Source organism: Neomonachus schauinslandi, chromosome 2 (genome assembly GCF_002201575.2).
Source record: "Neomonachus schauinslandi chromosome 2, ASM220157v2, whole genome shotgun sequence".
NCBI classification, from domain to species: Eukaryota; Metazoa; Chordata; class Mammalia; order Carnivora; family Phocidae; genus Neomonachus; species Neomonachus schauinslandi.
Genome location: NC_058404.1, coordinates 179,429,361 through 179,441,709, shown reverse-complemented (window position 1 = coordinate 179,441,709; position 12,349 = coordinate 179,429,361).

Sequence of the window (12,349 nt, the reverse complement as noted above, 5' to 3'; positions counted from 1 at the left end):
TTCAATTGATTTTAACACAATATCGAGAATATTTCAATGCTCACTTACCTCTTGCTTTTTTTAAAGATTTTATCTATTTATTTGACACAGAAAGAGAGAGAGAGAACACAAGCAGGAGGAACAGCAGACAGAGGGAGAAACAGGCTCCCCTCTGGGCAAGGATCCCGATGCAGGACTCGATCCCAGGACCCCAGGATCATGACCTGAGCAGAAGGCAGATGCTTAACCGTGTCCTTGTCTTTTGCTTCTTTTTAAAAACCATTTCCTTTCTGATTGAAATTACCCTAACATTTTTCCCGCTCTGTATTTGTGTCTAATTACTTTTAAAAACTCTTCTGCAATAAAGAACACAAACTCTGTTTTTTTCATCAGATTTCTTTCCTGATTTATAGTTTTCATCAGTGACTTAAATATTGATTTTCCTGTATATTTATTCTTAGCTTAATTTTCTTGACTTTGTATATTCTATTTTAGGTAATATTATATGCTCAACATTTTATTTTTTTATTTCATATTTTTTAAAGATTTTATTTATTTACTTGACAGAGAGAGACACAGCGAGAGCAGGAACATGAGCCAGGGGAGTGAGAGAGGGAGAAGCAGGCTTCCCCCTGAGCAGAGAGCTTGATGTGGGGCTCGATCTCAGGACCCTGGGATCATGATCTGAGCCGAAGGCAGACGCTTAATGACTGAGCCACCCAGGCGCCCCAATACGCTCAACATTTTAAATAGCACCAGCATCTTTATGACTCAAGTGCTGACCTGTGATTTTTACATCCCTTTGTCTTATAGACATATCTAACTAAACATATTATAATGATTGGTGTGAATCAATCAGGTACTCATTCTGTAGGATAAAATGGTAACTGTAGTTCCTCATATCAAGAATTAAAATAATTGGATGAAATAATTGGCAAGGTAATGTCGAGTTCTACTTGACTTTCCTATCAATCTCTTATTCTAAATTAAACTAGGTGGCATTTAACATTTAACATGGTAATTCCATACTCAGCAATTCAGCTGTATGTAAGTTCTAACCTCCATGTGCTCTTGTGCCACTTGCTAAATATTGTGGGTGGCCTTCTGTCACCCTGCACTTGCTTGGGTAGATGGACATTTTGTCAATTTAGGTAGATAGTTCAGAACTCACTAAGTAAGGAATCATCTATTTTCCTTCTTTCAAAAAAATATATTATCTATGTCATGTTTAGGAGAAGAAGCAAGATATTTCACTATCCTAGCAGATGAGGGTTATCTAGCTTGGATTCTAATCAGAATTTCTGTACCAACTTCCTATCCATTCGGACTGTAAGTTTTTCTTTAATTTTTAATGATCCTTGTTATGGTTAATTTTATTTATTGACTTGGCTGTGCCAGAATGCCCAGATATTAAGTCAAAGATTATTCTAGATGATTCTGTGAATCTGTTTTTTGGATGAGATTAACATTTAAATTGGTGGACTTTGAGTAAAGCAAATTACCCTCCATAAATGTGAGTGAGCCTTATCCAATCAGTTGAAATCCTTAAAAGAACAAATAATGATTAATATGTCCATAATATGTCCATAATAACTCCTCATCCCCCCCATTCCCTACGTACCATCCTCCGGCACTCTTTGATTCTATGTATTTGACTATTTTAGATACGTTCTATGTAAATGGAATCATGAAATATTTGCCCTTTTGTGACTGACTAATTTCCCTTAACATTTTGTGTGTGTGTAAGTGTAAATGCATGTGAATGTTTGCACATACTTTGTTAAAAATTCAGACCACACAGTACACACAGCTATTTCATTTACAATCATATTGTGAACACTTCTACCACAACAGTATATTTTTCATGACTACACAATTGTATTTTTTTTCATTGCAAGTATTAAAATAATACTTTATAATCCTCTTGCTATTGGTAATTTGGGTTCTCAACATTTTATTATTATATAACCTTGTGATCAACATTTCTATTTACACATATATCAATTATAATTTCCGGTTATAGCTTTAAGATGAAATCCTGAAATTGAATTATGAGATCAAGAATAGTAATAATTTACATTTTTGACAGATTTGTAGTTTTTATACCAGCTGTAGCTGTTTTTACTCTCACCAGGATGTAAGTAGGTTCACTTTCTCTGCATCCTAAAAAGACAAATATTATTAATATTGCTATTTAATTCTAAATATTAAAAATGTCACCCTTGGAAAATAGTATGTTTCTATTTATAGATTTTTATTATTAACATTTAAATGTTTATATATATTTAATTTTATTTACTATAATTTCTTTCTTGCTTGCTTTTATTTTTGTGAAAACTCTATTCAAAACCTTTGCATTTTTCCTTACTGGGCCATTACTTGTTTAATTAATTTTTTAAGTTTTACTATATTAATATATTGATCCATTGTCTTTAATAAGTGCATCATGTATCCCCTTTCTTGTCAGCAATCTCTTTTATCATGCCTTCTTATGTATAAACATTTACATTTTTCATATGGTAGTAGCTTCTCTCTGTGTATTTTAAAATTTCTCTTACAGTGTTATCCTTAGAAAGTGAGATATTTATATTTTAGTATATTTTCTTTAGATTTACATTGAACTTCATCAAAATCATATTTTGTTATTATAGTTTGAAGAATATTCTTTGCCTTATTTTTTCATCAACCATTTTACCAGATTTTTTTTTTTTTTAAGTAAGAGCCACACCCAGCATGGAACTCAGTGCAAGGCTTGAACTCACAACCCTGAAATCAAGACCTGAGCTGAGGTCAAAGTTAAGTCGGATACTTAACCAACTGAGCCATCCAAGTGCTCCTTCCAGAAATTTTATTGCGTAAGTCTCTCTTCTTTAGTGATTTTTCTGGAGAGCACGTTTTAATGTATCTATGTAAACAAATCTTCATTGTTGCTGTTGGTACAGTGAGTTAAATTAGTACTATTTAGTGGTCTCTACATTTTCTTATTTTGTTATTAAGTGGCATTAAATTATTCATGTTAAAATTCAGCTGGAGAATAACACTTGTTGTGGCCTCAGAGATAAAAAGTGTGACCAAGGCATTCTAATGAGGGCTTTTATTTGTCTGTAGTAACCTTTATGTAAATATGAAGCAAAGAATCAATTAAAAATTGTTTTGGTTGAAAAACTACACATACATTCATGTTTTAAAAATCATCTTGTTTATTGTTTCAGAAATACACTCTACAACTGTGGTTCCTTTACTTCTCTCATGTACAGGATTGCAAAAAAGAACAAATAAGGAAGTATTAGAAAATAAAGACTTGTCTTTGATTGAGAACACATACAGAAAAAAAAAAATGGTTTCTTGATAACCATTAAAACAGATGAAAAACCTTTTGCAATTACTTACTTGCTATCAAATTTTAAAATTCCCCAATCAAAGAGTTCCAAAAAAGGATTTAGATTCAACATTATTAATAATTAAAACTAATGATAACTACAGATTCCTAGTCTTCTGATATTTATGAGGTATTTAATTTTCACAGCAATCCTATGAGATTGTTATAATTTCATGTCATAGGAAACTAATTCTCATAGTCAAAGTAACTTGTCAAGGGCACAGGGATAATGGCAGAATCAGTTATTTTCAAAACCAGAGCTTTCAGAGTCTCTGCTGATGACCTTAATCACCTTCTTATACTGAGTCATTTATATTAAAACACATTAGTGATAAAGAATATTCAACTAGGACACAGTTTAAATTAATTTCAGTTAATGCTCTTTAAAAAGTTATCAAATGTTATCCAGAATTTGATTCCTTAAAGGTTTGTTTTTTCATCTTGAATCATTACAAAGATTTTTGGGGTTTCATATTCCTATGAGAAAATGGTACCTGGGTAAGTTGAAATCTCTCTCTCTCTCACCAAACACACACACACAGAGTAAGGAAGCAAATAAACCATTGTTGGTATGATGTATACTTAGCATACAAAGCAAATCATTTATTAGAACAAAGGAGATGCTATCAGTAATTACTCTGAGACAGTGATCATGAACCAACACTGCCTAGGACAGAATGGGACATGTGGCCACTCTACGCATAGTTCCCAAATACAAGTTAAAAAGGATAAGGGATTCTACAACTTTCACTTTACATGTAAATAATGAAATAAGTATACTAGATCAGATACGCACTTTTCTGAGGTTACAATAGTGCAGAGGCAGGGGAGATTGTGCAGAAAGCTGTTTTGCTGGATTCAGATTCTTTCATAAAATGATGATAATGAAAATACTATGTATAAGAATATATGATTTATCATATGTGGAAAAAAGTAACATAGTAAGCAGAAGAAATCTTCAAATCTTTAAATACTCCTATTCATAAAAATAAAATATGAAAGTTAATTAAATATCCAACTGAAAAGTTAGAAAAGAGAAGGCAGCAAATAATAAAGGTAGAAGAAATTTGTGAGTTAGAAAACAAAAATATTGGGCGCCGGGGTGGCTCAATTGGTTAAGTGGTCTGCCTTCAGCTCAGGTCATGATCCCAGGGTCCTGGATCAAGTCCCACATTGGGCTCCCTGCTCAGTGGGAATTCTGCTTCTCCCTCTCACTCTGTCTAGCACTCTGCCTACTTGTGCTCTCTCTTGCTTTCAAATAAATAAATAAGATCTTTTAAAAAAATAAATAGAAAACAAATATAGTCAGGACTAATAAATAAGCAATACTTAAAAATATATATAATAAACAATGGAATATTATGCAGCCATCAAAAAGATGAAATCTTTCCATTTACAACGACATGGATGGAACTAGAGGGTATTATGCTAAGCGAAATAATTCAATCAGAGAAAGACATGTATCATATGATCTCACAGATATGAGGAATTCTTAATCTCAGGAAATAAACTGAGGGTTGTTGGAGTGGTGGGGGGTGGGAGGGATGGGGTGATAGACACTGAGGAGGGTATGTGCTATGGTGAGTGCTGTGAATTGTGCAAGACGGTTGAATCACAGACCTGTACCTCTGAAACAAATAATACATTATATGTTAAAAAAAAAGAAGAAGATAGCAGGAAGGGAAAAATGAAGAGGGGGTATCAGAGGGGGAGACGAACCATGAGAGACTATGGACTCTTAGAAACAAACTGAGGGTTCTAGAGGGGAGGGGGGTGGGGGGATGGGTTAGCCTGGTGATGGGTATTAAAGAGGGCACATATTGAATGGAGCACTGGGTGTTATACGCAAACAATGAATCATGGAACACTACATCAAAAACTAATGATGTAATGTATGGTGATTAACATAACATAACAAAATAAAAAAAAAGAAATGCAATCATACAGAATGCAGCCCTTTAAATGTGGTTTCTGCAATTTAGCATAATGCATTTGAGATTCGTCCATATCACTACTCTATCAGTAGCATGTTCCTTTTTATAGCTGAATGGTATTCGAATGTAAGGGTGTGCCAGAGTTCATTTATCCATTCACCAGTTGAAATTTGGGGTGATTATGAATATAGCTGCAATAAACATTGATGTCCAAGTGTTAAAAAAATATATATAATAAAATATATTTAAATAATATACATAAGTATGTAAATATATAAATAAATTATTTAAATAAAAATATATATATTTAAACTTTATATAGAGATACATATTTTTTTAAACTAACAAACCTTACTTATGGTAAGGAGCTTCTCAAATGGTCCCTACCTCCTGGTATTCATACTCTTGCATTTGCTTTTCTTCAGTGTGAGCTAGATTTCATAATTTATTTCTAACAAATGTAGCTGGGGTGACAGAATGCCATTTCTAAGGTTAGGTTTGAGCATTACTACAACATCAGTTTGGGGTACACTTTTTCATGATCTCTTGGCTCACTTCTAAGGGAAGCCGGCTGCCATACTGTGAGTTGCACTTTGGAAAGGCCCACATAACAGCAAACTGAGGGAAGCCAACAGCCAGCTCCCAGGGAAGAAATGAATCCTGCCACCAACCATTCGATAAGCTTGGAAGCTGATCCTTGTGTGATCAGCTTTTAGATGAGACCACAAACCTTGCCAATACCCTCCTTGCAATCTCATGAGACACTTTGTGCCAGAAGTATCTATGCTTGGGTGATTCCTGAACACAAATATTATGAAAAAATAAATGTTTGCTGTTTTAAGGCATCACATTTTGGCTTAGAGTTAATATATAATACATTACTAATATACTACCAGTAATCAAACTAAAAATAAAAGGGGAAAAATAAAGCAAAAATAAGCAGAATAAGAAATGCCAAGGCACTATAACTAGTGACAGAAGTGAAAAAAAAAAAGGTAATTAAAGCAAATTAGTAACCAAATTAACAATTAGTAATTTTTTTTTTTTTTGCCTGGGGGCGGGATATGCTAATGGTACTAACATTTGATTCCTCATTGTAAAGGAAAACTTACCTTTTATTTATTTATTTAAAGACATTTTATTTATTTATATGAGAGAGACAGTGACAGCACGAGCAGGGAGGAGAGGGAGAAGGAGACTCCCTGCGGAGCATGGAGACCGATGCGGGGCTTGATCCCAGGACCCTGGGATCATGACCCGAGCTGAAGGCAGACGCTTAATGGCTGAGCCACCCAGGCACCTGAAAGCTTATGTTTTAAATGTAGGTACTAGGCTTCATTACTTTAACTAAATGATAAAGCCTAACATTACTAGTGGTGGAATAACCTGACATATGCCGCTTGATGTGTTGTAACATAAGGACACAGCACCACCCAAGAAGCATTTTTAACACATGTGTTTTGCCTGGATCTTATAAAAGCTTTAGACCAAATTCCACATTGAAGGAAGTATACAGTAGAGAGCGATCATTGCCACAGGTGATGTTCTGCCTGCCTCTCCCCAGCCTCATGCTGGATATATATGTTGGATATAATTTATCCACTTTTTTGGTAAATTTATTTATTTTATTTTTTTCTTTCTTTCTTTCCTTCTTTCTTTCTTTCTTCTTTCTTTTTCTTTTTCTTTCTTTCTTCTTTCTTTCTTTCTTTCTTTCTTCTTTCTTCTTTCTTTTTTCTTCTTTCTTCTTTCTTTCTTTCTTTCTTTCTTTCTTTCTTTCTTTCTTTCTTTCTTTCTTCTTTCTTTCTTTCTTCTTTCTTTTTTCTTCCTTTCTCTTTCTTCCTCCCCTCCTTTTTTCTTTCTTTCTTTTTCTTTCTTTCTTTCTTTCTTTTTTCTTTCTTTCCTTTTTTCGACAATAAGATGGCATTCTGGAGAAGATTAAACCAAGAATTTCTCCAACTTCTCTACTCTACTTCCTCAGTTTCTACTGAACTTTTTTCTTAGAAGCACTAGGTGCTGGCTACTAAGTACCATATTATCTTTGATAACTTCTTCAAAGGCTAATGTTTTACTTAAATTTAAAATTTGTAGATTTGGGCTAGTTTTGGGTAATGCTACATTTTCTATTAAGTTTTTGGCTTTTACCATCCTGATAATGAATGATGAACTAATACAATTTCTAAAATCCTGAAAAACCACACTATTTCTAGCGAGATACAACTCAGGTGGGAATTCCTGGAAGATTCTTGACTTTCACAATCTCTCCTGTCACAATGAAGTTTATGAAATTGGAGAGTATTTTTCCCTTTAATAGTTGTAATTTTGATGTAAAAATTCTGGTCTTTTTATTTATAAAGTATCTTAATATTTGGACTATGTTATGAACTGAATTGTGTTCCCCTAACAACTCATATGTTGAGGCCCTAATCCCCAATGTGGCTATATTTGGAAAGAATGCCATTAAGTCGTAATAACAGTTAAATAGGTCATAAGAGTGGGGCCCTAATCCAATAGGACTTCAGAGAGCAGCAACCCCAACTGCCATTAAGCAAAACCCTGATACTTCAGTTAAACTAATGAAGGAAACACAAACCACTGTGTTCTTTGGTCTTATGTTTCCATGTGGAAGGAGTTCCCTCTCAATTAACTATTAGACTATTTCCACCTCTTCACTGACTTCTTAGTAGGAAAAAGTAGGTGGTCTTCCTGACTGCAGAGCCTTGGAGTAATTTCTTGGTATTCCTGGCTCAAGTTTTGTTGCTGTTGTTGTTGTTGTTGTTGTTGTTGTTGTTTGGTTTTTTGTTTTTTTACTTTGTCTTTGGTATTAGCGTTCCTGTACAGGATAAGCATCCATTCTTCTGTCCTCTCCATGTTCTAAAGTTTACACACATTATCTACTTGATAGGGCAGCCTGTGTGGTCCAGACCAGACTGGATAAGTCTGTCTATTTCTGGGGTGCAATCTTAGCAGGTGATTTGAGGCTTGTCTAGCTTTGCTAGGGAAAAAAATGATAATTGATTTTTCATCTTCTGACGTAAGCTTACATGTCAATTGTTTCCAATTTGAAAGAGAAAGAGGACTATGGATAAGTCATATTAACATCATTACTAGCTTACAATATTTCAAAAATTCAAATTAATGTTCTTCAAAATAAAGTGTTCCTCCCATGGGTATGTGTGATAATTCAATGGGGAGTATAAAAATAATATTAGAATTTCTATTACTTTTATCTAAAATAGGAGAAATAAGCATTGTTATGTTAATCTTTAAAATAAGAAAGAACAGGGTTTTTTTAAAGATATTATTTATTCATTTGAGAGAGAAAGACCATAAGAAAGGGAGAGAGGCAGAGGGAGAAGGAGAAGCAGGCTCCCCACTGAGCAGGGAGCGTGACACTGGGGCTTGATCCCAGGACCCTGAGACCATGGCCAGAGCCAAAGGCAGACACTTAACTCACTGAGCCATCCAGGTGCCCCAAGAAGAACAGTTTTTTTTTTTTTTTTTAAAGATTTTATTTATTTATTTGAGAGAGAGAGAGAGAGCACAAGAGGGGGGAGCTGGAGAGGGAGAAGCAGACTCCCTGCTGAGCAGGTAACCCGATGCGGGACTCGATCCCAGGACTCCAGGATCATGACCTGAGCCGAAGGCAGTTGCTTAACCAACTAAGCCACCCAGGCGCCCAAGAAGAACAGTTTTATGTTTATCCATACAAGAAACAACTACTAGACAACTACTATATGCAGGCACACTTTGGGTTCTGGGAACCAGCGATAAAAGAAATAGGCAAAGACATCATTTAAAAGATCTGCTTTGTGTCAATGTTTCATAAAAAGGGAAACAAACAATTGAGGGGTAATTTAATTTTATATTTTGATAAGTATAATGAAAGCTCATAAAGCAGAGAAAGTGGATAGAACATGGTAGAGGTATGTTGAAAAAATACTATTTTATTTAGCAGAGGCCAGAGGGGGTAAAGAGGTTACCCATAAGAAGGGGTTTTAGGACATCAAAAGTCATGGCACATCTGAGGAAAAGAAAAAATGCTAGAACATAGGAGTGGTGGTGGGGGATGTGAAATAGAAGGGGGAAGCCAGAAGGATAGGAGCCAGATCATGAGAAGTGTTCTGACATGGCCTGGATTTTGGATATTAGTCAGGTGATAGGTCATTAGAGGCTTCCGAGTAGGTGAGGTAATGAAACAATTTGATTTACTTTTAAAATGATGTCTATGGCTCCCGCTGGAGAAAAATAAAAAATGTGTTAAGGAATGTGCTCCTTTTATTTTTAATGCAAGCACTTAAAAAAATGTTTAAAAGCCACTGATCCAAAAAATAAATGAATGTTTCAATTTTTTATACCTTCTCTAATGGGAAAACAAGCTAAGATTTTTTTAAATGATGTCATAGAACTAATATAAAAATAGTATCAGATAGAAATACCATGGGCTTTAGGGTAAGACCATAGTAGAAATTAATTCCAACTTGGTCTCTGCCTAATTGTGTATCCTCAGGTAAGTTATGCAAGTTATTGGAGCCTCCATTTCTTTGTGAAACTGAAAGAATAATTATTATCCTGATTGTTTCTGTGTGGATTGGAGCTATGCTTATTGCATCTAGTCCAGATCAGGAAATCAATATATGTCATTTCTCATTATTATTGATGGCCAGATATGTTGGACAGCCCAAAATGAAATACCCCCCCAAAAAAAGAACCTTATTTTGTAGAACTCTGTTGAGAATATCCAGATCTCCAGATTTCCCAACTGCTTAATATAGGAAGGGCAGAGGATAAACAGAACTAGAATGCACATTGACAGAAAAGTGAGAAATAGTCAGGGCAAGGATGAAATAACAAAAATGACAACCATATGGTCATTAATAGATAAGTTTTCCCACCTGTCACTTCCTGAATTTGAAAAAAAAAATCTGTCATTTCAATTCTGGCAGGCCCTTGGAGAAAATAAAGTACCCCTCCCACTCCTACAATAGATATATGAATAATTTTATCAGACTATTCAGCATAATTCAAGTCTAAAATTACTTTCAAGTGAAGTGACCATTTATTTGAGGCAAAATAGTTTGGTTTTGCTCCAATTATCCAGTTAGTTGCCTTCATTCTGCACATTACTTCTCATGTCTTGACATCAACTCAAATTTATAATCTAGTGTTCTGTTTCTTTTTATGCTACTTTGTGTACAGTTGGAAGATACAACCTCATTCTTCTGTAACTTTGTTCTCTTTCCATTTCATTGATTTTTCCCTTTGATTCTAATGGAGCTTAAACTTGCTTATGTTCATTTGTTTTCTTTTAGCCACTAGTAACCCTGGTGATGTAGTCTTATTTCTGAGAACAGTCTGTTTACTGGGGACTTATTGTTGCAGAACAAAGTAAAGAAACAAGGCATACAGAAGAGAGAGAGGTTGGGGGGTGTTCAAATTGAGAAGAATGTCCCTTAATCAGTAGAAATGAAAGTGGCGATAACCTTTTTTTAAATTTTTTTTCAAATATAGAAAAGAAAGAGGTAGGATTCAAAAATGCAAAAAAACAAAGACAAGCCATAGTCAATAGATAAATTTGGGATCTAAAATAATTTCTGTAGCATGTTTCATAATCAAATATCATAGGTCTCTAAGCAATGACCACAGTAATCAGATGATTTCCAAAATTTCACACACAATTGCCATGTGTAAACCATGATTAACGATATCTGTAAAGCCCTTTACTATCTCTGTACGCATGTGTGGGGGTTATGGGTGAGTGTGTGTAACACATAGAGAAACACATATAAGAGTATATTTCCCTTGAGGTGCCTGGGTGGCTCAGTTGATTAAGTGTCTGACTCTTGGTTTTGGCTCAGGTAATGATCTCAGGGTTGTGAGATGGAGCCCCACATTGGGCTCCATGCTCAGTGCAGAATCTGCTTGAGATTCTTTCCCCCTCCCTTGTGCTCCCCATCTGCTCCTTTCCCCACTCTTGTTCTCTCTCAGAAAGAAAGAAAGAGAGAGAGAGAAAGAAAGAGAGAAAAAAAGAAAGAAACAAAGAAAGAAGAAAGAAAGAAACAAAGAAAGAAACAAAGAAAGAAACAAAGAAAGAAACAAAGAAAGAAAAAAAGAAAGAAAGTATATTCATCTTAATGATTTGACAGGTTAAATGAATATTTGATCATATAGTTCATGGTTATGTGCAACATGATCCAAATGAATATTACTAATAAATGTTCAGATGAGCATATCCTGAAGCATGTTCTGCAGAATTATTGTCCCATAAATTGCTTGATAAAAATATTTTCTGTGATCAATTGCACTGGGAAATTATCTGTCCAGGTATTTGTTTTAAGCTCTTTTTCACATGCCTATATAGACATTGGCAAAGACTAGAAGATTGAATTCTTCTGGTATAATATATATAACACATATAGTACATTATAATGTAGTATAATACAAGCAAAAGCTATTTTTAATTAGCATTGTAATACATTTGATACATTATTACTTGTTGTGGGGAGTGGGTTTATTGAATATGTGTTATATCCCAAACACTTTTCCAGTTCTGTAGATATTGCCAGTCCTAAAACCCCAGACCCCAAAGAGATCACAATCTAGTTGAGAAACCTATTGTTTATCAATAATTATTAAATAATGTCATAGAGATTAGCTCCAAAAGGAAGATTAAGGAGGAGGTAAGTAGGTGGGGAAGGGGGTTATGTGATAACTCACTTAATAGATGAAATAATTGTGTTGATATAAAAAGATAAATAGATTATTATGAAGTGAATCTAGTTGTATTGAAATTTGACCTATATTTTCTTCCAAAAACATAAACTGACAGATTTTCAACATTTTTAAAATGAACTAAACCACAGTGGAGTCGTCTTGGTCATTTTGACCATCACAATAAGAGATGCAAACTCTGCTTGAATCTGCAGTCCTTAGGCATTCATGACCGGGATGGCTGAGGGACCCAAATCAATCATGCTGTGATCCACTGGAATTTTACTTTCCAGTCTAGAGAAAGGGCACAGTCGATCTCATTATAGTGGCTTTCTAGAGAAAGAAGCTG